This window comes from Callorhinus ursinus, unplaced genomic scaffold, assembly GCF_003265705.2.
Source record: "Callorhinus ursinus isolate GAN/ISIS: 27379988/994484 unplaced genomic scaffold, GSC_fseal_2.0 scaffold37, whole genome shotgun sequence".
Taxonomy (NCBI): domain Eukaryota; kingdom Metazoa; phylum Chordata; class Mammalia; order Carnivora; family Otariidae; genus Callorhinus; species Callorhinus ursinus.
Genome location: NW_027397099.1, coordinates 1458133 through 1466063, shown reverse-complemented (window position 1 = coordinate 1466063; position 7931 = coordinate 1458133). Strand labels below are relative to the sequence as shown.

At 38.7% G+C, this 7931-nt stretch overlaps 1 protein-coding gene across 1 annotated transcript in view; it reads left to right on the top strand.

Moving 5' to 3' along the window:
- The first annotated feature begins 1030 nt into the window (after positions 1-1030).
- Positions 1031-7931, top strand: part of HYDIN (HYDIN axonemal central pair apparatus protein) — a 374533-nt gene continuing 367632 nt past the window's right edge. The window contains exons 1-2 of the mRNA XM_073880040.1: positions 1031-1187; positions 4084-4205. The gene's annotated coding sequence lies outside the window, so the exon portion shown is untranslated. The remainder of the gene's footprint in view (positions 1188-4083; positions 4206-7931) is intronic.

Below are 7931 nucleotides of genomic sequence, written 5' to 3'. Positions count from 1 at the left end.
TATGTTCTCTCTATACCCAATTTGTTGAGAGTTTTGATCATAAATCGGTGTTGAATTTTGTCAAATGTTTTTTCTACATCTGTTGAGATGATCATATGTTTTTTTACCCTCATTTTGTTAATGTAGTATAAAACATGAATTGATTTGCAGTTGTAGAACCATCCTTGAAGCTCTGAAATAAATCCCATTTGATCATAGTGTGTGATTTTTTTCATATATTGTTGAATTTGGTATGCTAATATTTTATTGAGGATTTTTGCATCCATGTTCATAAGAGATATTGGCCTATAGTCATCCTTGTCTGGTTTTGGTATCAGGATAATGCTGGCCTTATGAAATGAGTCTGGAAGTGTTCCTTCCTCTTCTGTTTTTTGGAAGAGTTTGACAAGACTTGGTATTAATTCTTCTTTAAATATTTTGTAGGATTTACCAGTGAAACTGTCTGGTCCTGGAGTTTTGTTTGTTTTTGATGGTTTTTATTACTGATTCAGTCTTCTTACTAGTTATCTGTTCAGATGTTCTTTTTTCATGATTAGGTCTTGGTAGGTTGTATGTTTCTGGAATTTATCCATTCCTTCTAGGTTGTCCAATTTGTTGGTATGTAATTATTCATAATAGTCTCTTATGATCCTTTATATTTCTGTGGTATCAGTTGTGATGTCTCCTCTTTCATTTCTGATTTTATTTGAGCCCCCTCTCTTTTTTTTTTTTCTTGGTGAGTGTAGCTAAAGTTTTGTCAATATAGTTTATTTTTTAAGAAAAACAACTCTTAGTTTCATTGATCTTTTCTGTTGTCCTCTTAGTCTACTTCACTTATTTCCACTAGGAGCTTTGTTTCTTCCTTTCTTCTACGAACTTTGGGCTTCATTTGTTCTTTTTCTAATTCCTTGAGGCTTAAGATTAGGTGGTTTATTTGAGATTTTTCTTTTTTTTTTTAAAGATTTTGTTTATTTATTTATTTGCAAATCAATCAATTTATTTATTTATTTATTTATTTATTTAAAGAAGGAGAGACAGAGAGCACGAGAGGGAAGAGGGTCAGAGGGAGAAGCGGACTCCCCGCCGAGCAGGGAGCCCGATGCGGGACTTGATCCCGGGACTCCAGGATCATGACCTGAGCCGAAGGCAGTCGCTTAACCAACTGAGCCACCCAGGTGCCCTATTTGAGATTTTTCTTGTTTCTCGAGGTAGGCATTTATTGCTGTGAACTTCCCTCTTAGAACTGCTTTTGCTGTATTCCTCATGTTTTGATAGGTTGTATTTCCATTTTATTTTGTCTCAAGGTATATTCTGATTTCTCTTTTGATTTCTTCTTTGATCAATTCGTTGTCTAGTAGCATGTTGTTTAATCTCCACAATTTTGGGATTTTCCAGTGTTCTTTTTGTAATTGATTTCCAGTTTCATATCATTGTGGTTGGAAAAGATGCTTGATCTGATTTCAGTCTTCTTAAATTTATTAAGACTTATTTTGTGGCCTAACATGATCTGTCCTGGAGAATGTGCCATGTGTGCTTGAGAAGAATGTGTATTTTGTTGCTTGTGGATGGAATGATCTTTATATATCTATTAAGTCCATGTGATTTAATATGTTATTTAAGGCCAATGTTTCCTTATTGATTTTCTGTGTGGATGATCTAGCCATTGATGAGAATAGAGTATTAAAGTCCCCTGCTTCTATTGTATTGCTGTCTATTTCTCCCTTTATGTCTGTTAATATTTGCTTTATCTGTTTAGTTGCTCCTATGTTGGGCTCCCCTGTGGCATTGTAGACAGTGACTGGAGTCAGGGCCATCTCTGAGTCTACAAGCAATTCTGGGGGCCTTAACTGTCTACATGGACTTGTGTAGCTGCAGTATGTGCATAGGTACATGGGTACATGCATAACCATGGGGAACAGCTGTGGGGGTCTAGGCTGCCATCTTGCATGCACATAGCTGTTGAGGCTGAGGCTGGCAGTGTGGATCCTGGGTTTTGGTGGGGAGGGACTCAGGTAGCTGGTATCTGTGAGCATGAAAACCTGTAGGGTAAAAATCTCGTTGGCAAAATCTGCAGGAGGTCTGCAGTGGCTGTGCTAGCCATTGGGTTCCTCAGCAGCAAAAAGCTGCTGGAGTCCTGTGTGAAGCAGTCTGGTGCTCGGGTCTATAATGAGATTCTCAGTGATGAAAGCCAGGGATGGGGTCTTAGCATCTGCAGGTGCTGTTGAGGTCCTTAGCACTGAAGATTTTTGTGGTCCTCTCCGGAGCAGTCCACTAAGAACCACAGTTGGTCACAGTGTGTGGCTGATACTGGTAGCCCCTGCCCTTGTTCTCTGTTCTTAGCCATTTCTAGAGGTCTCAGCTTTGCTGGTTTCTGGGTAGGGTGAAACTGAAATGTGTTCTTTATGCACTGCTCCAAAAGGCTGGGGCAGCTTGTCGCTCACCCTGCTTTCCTTTTACCAGTATGGGGAACTCTCTTGGGCTGGGGAGTTCCCTCTTGGCACAGAACAGTGCCAGCCTGGGGGATGGGATGATGCAAGCAAAATTAAACTTATTCCTACCCTTTTTGTATGGTTATTCTCAGGGTTTTTTTCTTCTCTATCGTGTTGCTGAAGCTTCTTCTTTTTTTTTTTTAAAGATTTATTTGTTTGTTTGAGCGGGGGAGGGGCAGAGGGAGACAGAGCGAGAGAATCTCAAGCAGACTCCCTGCTGAGCAGGGAGCCTGATGCAGGGCTCAATCCCACAACCCTGTGATCATGACCTGAGCCAAAATCAAGAGTTGGATGCCTAACCAACTGTACCACACAGACACCTCTGTTGCTGAAGCTTTTCTTAAGTGGACTTCTGAACTCTCCCAGAGCTATTTTTTATTCATGGATAAGTGTCTAATTGTTTTTTTTGCAGGGGAATGGAGTCTGGAAGCTCCTACTCCTCCATCTTGATGATGTTACTCTCTCATTCAGTCCTTAAAAAATGTCCCCCTACTGTCTTGTAGCTTGCATGTTTCTAACAAGATGGCTTTTACAATTCTTATGTTTATTTCTCTTTAATAATTTCCCCCCTTTGGGTGCCTTCAAGATTTTCTCTTTGTTTTATGTTTTAGAAGTTGGATATGATACGTCTGTCTCTGGCTTGGATATTTATCTTGGTTGATAGTTTGATTTGTAGTTTGATAGATGTCATTACTTTTGAAAATTCTTAGCCATTATCCCTTCAAATATTTATTCTATCCAGTTCCCTGTCTTTTTTTCTTTCTGGAATTCTAATTGCATATCTGTCAGATCATTGGTATTGTCCTGTATTTCCTGGGTGCTATATTCTCTTTTTTTAAAATTTTTTTAAAATTTTTTTTATTTTTTAAAGATTTTGTTTATTTATTTGAGAGAGAGAGTGAATGAGAGAGAGAACACGAGAGGGGGGAAGGTCAGAGGGAGAAGCAGACTCCCTGCTGAGCAGGGAGCCTGATGTGGGGCTCGATCCTGGGACTCCAGGATCATGACCTGAGCCAAAGGTAGTCGCTTAACCAACTGAGCCACCCAGGAGCCCCTGCTATATTCTCTTTTATCTTTTACTCTCTTCTCTCTTTCAGTTTGGGTATTTTTGAGTTCACTATTCTTCGCTTAGTTCTGTTAAGTCTGCTGATGAACCAGCCAGTGACAATCTGAATCTCTAACACTGTGGTTTTTATTTCCACCATCTTCATTTGATTTTTTCTTAGTTACCATTTCTGCTGAAGTTACTCATCTGACAATGAATGTTGTTCACTTTTTCCATTGGAACCTTTAGCGTGTTTTCGTAGTTATTTTTAAAAGATTCTATTTTTAAGTAATCTCTACACCCCATGTGGAGCTTGAACTCACAACCCTGAGATCAAGAGTCACACGCTCCTCTGACTGAGCCAGCCAGGCGTCCCCTGGCTGTTAAATTAAATAACGTTTTATTTATTTTAAATTAAATGTTGATAGCTCCAACATCTGTGTTATATATGGGCTTGGTTCTGTTGATTGTTTTGTCTCTTGGCATTATGAAGTTATTTCCCTTGATTTTTTTTTTTTACACCACACCACCAGTGATATTTTTGTTTGTTTTTGTTTTTATTTTTATAAGGGAGATGGAGAAGAATCTGGGCTGGACTCCATGGCCTTCCTACAGCAGCTGCTCTTCCTCACCCTTAAGCCTGTACCATGCATGAGGGATGCTTTCTCAGGACTCTTTCCATCATATTTTTTGTGAGTACCCATTGGTATCTATAGTGAGAGAAGCCTGCAAGTGGTGTTAACTCCCCTTATATCTGTAGTCTTTAGGGCTCCCTAGTGTGCCACCAGCCAATACTTAGCCTCCACTATTCTGTTGATAATTGTAGGTGAATTCTTCTTCCTGGTATTCACCTGCCCCAAGTAAACAAGTGCTTGCACTCAGTGTCTCCCTGTAGGCACTTGTCTCAACCCAGATTTGGGACTAGTTGGCATTTCCTCAACTTCAATTGTGCTGGATCCAGGAAAAGTTATTCACTTGCAGTTTGTTCAGCTTTCTTTCTTTCTGTTTTTTAATTGTCAGCATGGGAGGGACATCTTTTCTAGCTCTTTTCCAGCTCTCTATACCCACAAAGAAACCAGAAACTGTATCTTCCCTTTTATTCCTGATTTCGCTACTGGTAGGGTGACTATTTGTCCTGGTTTATACCAGTATAATTATTAATAGCATCACCCTTTCACTCAAGAGTTTCTTTGTTTGAATGATAAATGATCACCCTGTCCTTGAAAATATTACATAAATGAGGCTTCACCAGGAGCATATGTTAAGTTTGGATGGACTTGTTTATCCTGGATAAAACTAAAATATTGATCTGGTGAAATTCAAAAGGACTTAGGGAGAAAAGGAGTTGATGAAAGACACATCAACCAAACCCAATATGTAGACTTGTTTCACTCCAAAAGGATTTTTGTTAGGCAATCAGAGACATTTGAACATGGGCTAGATATTAGAAGTGTTAAAGACATTGTGATTTTGTTAAGTATTATAATGATATTATAGATTTTCAAAAAATCTTATTTGTCAGAGATAAATTCTGATGCATTTCAAGGTGAAATGGTATGACAATGAGAATTTATTTTAAAATACTCAAAAACAAAAAGAGGTGAAGAGGAGAGAAATGTGATGGATAAAAACAAGAATGACAAAATGTTAATTACTGAAGTTAGGTGACGTGGACATGGGGGTTCATTATTTTATTATCTCATCTTTTTCTATTTTTATCAATTTCCATAATAAATATTTTATTTTATTTATTTTTTAAAAAGATTTTATTTATTTATTTGAGAGAGAGAGAATGAGAGATATAGAGCACGAGAGGGAAGAGGGTCAGAGGGAGAAGCAGACCCCCCGCTGAGCGGGGAGCCCGATGCGGGACTTGATCCCAGGACTCCAGGATCATGACTTGAGCCGAAGGCAGTTGCTTAACCAACTGAGCCACCCAGGCGCCCCATAATAAAAATTTTAAAAAGAGACAAGGATATTATAAGGAACATAGTTCTTAAAAAAAAAAAAAAGGATAATTATCCTCTAGTTTACACTGGTAAAGGTGAATTTTTTCTTATGGCTGATCAGAGGCCAGCTAGGCATGCCTAAAACTTCTGAAAACTTTCTATGCTTCTATGATTATTTAGCAAACCAGGTAATTGGTGCTATGCTAGGTACAGGGAGAAGAAAAAGAGGTGAAATACCACGGTTTCCATGCAGTCCACTCCTGCTAGCCACACTGGACCAGGAGGAGGGCATGATGTCTTAATGCTGATTCCATTTAATGTCTACTTTGTGCAAACTTATGTTAGAAGGGATGCACTCCTTTTTCTGGTGCAAACTTCTGTTAGAAGGGATTTGTGCAAACTTATATTGGGGGGGTGGTAACAAGGCTATGAACTCCATGAGGGCAAGAACTGTTCACTGTTTTTAATAGAAAAATGGTATACCTAGTACCATTACTAGCACATAAAAGATATGAAATAAATATTGGATGAAGAAATGAATGAATAAAGTCACATCTGCTTCTTGCCACATAAAAGGAACCTAATAAATATTGTATTTGTTGAATTGAATTGTGAGTGACAGAATTGAAAAGAGAATTTTAGAATTATATATCCATTTAGTGCTGGACCTCTTCCAAGTCTTTGAAAGATGCTCAGATGAACAGAATCAGCCAATGCGATGTCTGTGAACAGACAAGGGAAGCCAAAATGAAGTGCAATTTCATTTAAAACTAAAAGAACAATATACAGTTACATACATGTCACCTTTCTTTCAAATATATTCATGGAAATGATTAGGAGAGGACAGTGATTCTCTTCTCCCCTCTAAAAGTCCTCATGCTATATATCGCTCTGTGAGGAAATCAGGAGACTTTGTAACATCCTGTCTGCAAAAAATTGAAACGACAGGTATCCTTAAAGATACAGATGTAATTACTCATGGTCTGCTTGTTTTGATGAGCATGCAGGAGTGACAAGTTAATAATAAATCTCCAGCTCATCCAGGGAAGGTGGCTAAGGAGGTGCTATGGTTTAATTTACATCTTTGGAAGCACTGAAGATTTAATAATCTCCCTGCCTCATACATCAAACTAACACCCCTGAGGCAGAAAAGCAAAACATTTTTAACTGTTAATCTGAGAAGCAATAAAATCCTGTCTTGGTTCACAAATAAATTGAGTTTCTGGTGGTTTCAATGGACGCCTAGTGTGTGATTTATTCAGATTCCGAAGCTATTCAGGACCCTTGGGAACCTTGGCTGCAAACCCAGCAAGCTGGGAACGCCATGGGGATTGCCAGTCTAATCAGAAGGTCTAGACCAAGGGCAGTGACTGATTTTACCTTAGATCTACCCAATTTATTTTACCTTCTATGTCAACTACATGTAGATTATGGAACACAAGCATATGTGAATTTGAGATTCAGTTGTAAATGACTGTTTTTAGTTGGGATTGTAACCATCTTTTTGCTTATATAGTACTTGTTCTCAAAAGATCGAAAGCTGTTTTGAAGTTTTTACTTTCAAAGCATAGGATTTTAACTTGGCTAGAGAAACTGGGATGCAGGTGGGGGAATAACCCTTCATGGCATGGTAAGCCATTTGCAAAATCTAAGCAATGTTCAGATTTCCAGCTCTTCATTTCTTAAGCAGCTAAGCTGTGAAGTATATTGAATTTATTAATTCGGAAAACTGTTTCCTTATTGATAGCATCTTCCTTGTTTAAGAAAGGGCCATGAGGATCTCAGAGAAAGAGGAAGGTAGAGTTTGTGCATTTGCAGTATGCATGTGTATATTCATTGGTCCAGTTTGTCACGAAATAATTTAAGGAATTAGATTATAAAATATGATCTCAGGTCATCTTTTTACTGATGCTGCTTATAATTTCAGTGGAATCATTTGTGGTATTTAATGCACCATTATAGGACATGGGGAAAAAAGCCTAAATTGGTGGCCTAAAAATAGCTAAGTCCCCTCCTCCTCTGTGTCCCTCCAGCTCCTCATGGCTCTAAATCACAGCTGTAAATTAGAGTTGCATTTTGTCATGTCTTCCAAGGGCACGCTTACTGACATAGAATGAGCTTCACATTATTACTAGCACCATCCATTCAACTTAGAAATTAGGAAAACTTACCACCCCAGATACACCTGGGCTGCTTCTGCCTCCCTGTCTCTGAGGAAGGCTAGATTCTTCCTGTTCGGAGTTCAGATAGGGCCAGGTGGGAGACACCCTGGAGGAGAATCTCTTCCTCCTTCAGTAATTAGCAAATATCTATTAACCGTCTTAGGTCCTGGGGATGTAAAGGCCATGTGAAGACAGAGAGCACTGTGTCAGTTTCTTATTGCTATCATTAACAAATGACCACAAATTTAGTGGCTTTAAACAACACAGATTTCTTGTCTTCCTGTTCTGAAGTTCAGAAGTCTAAAAT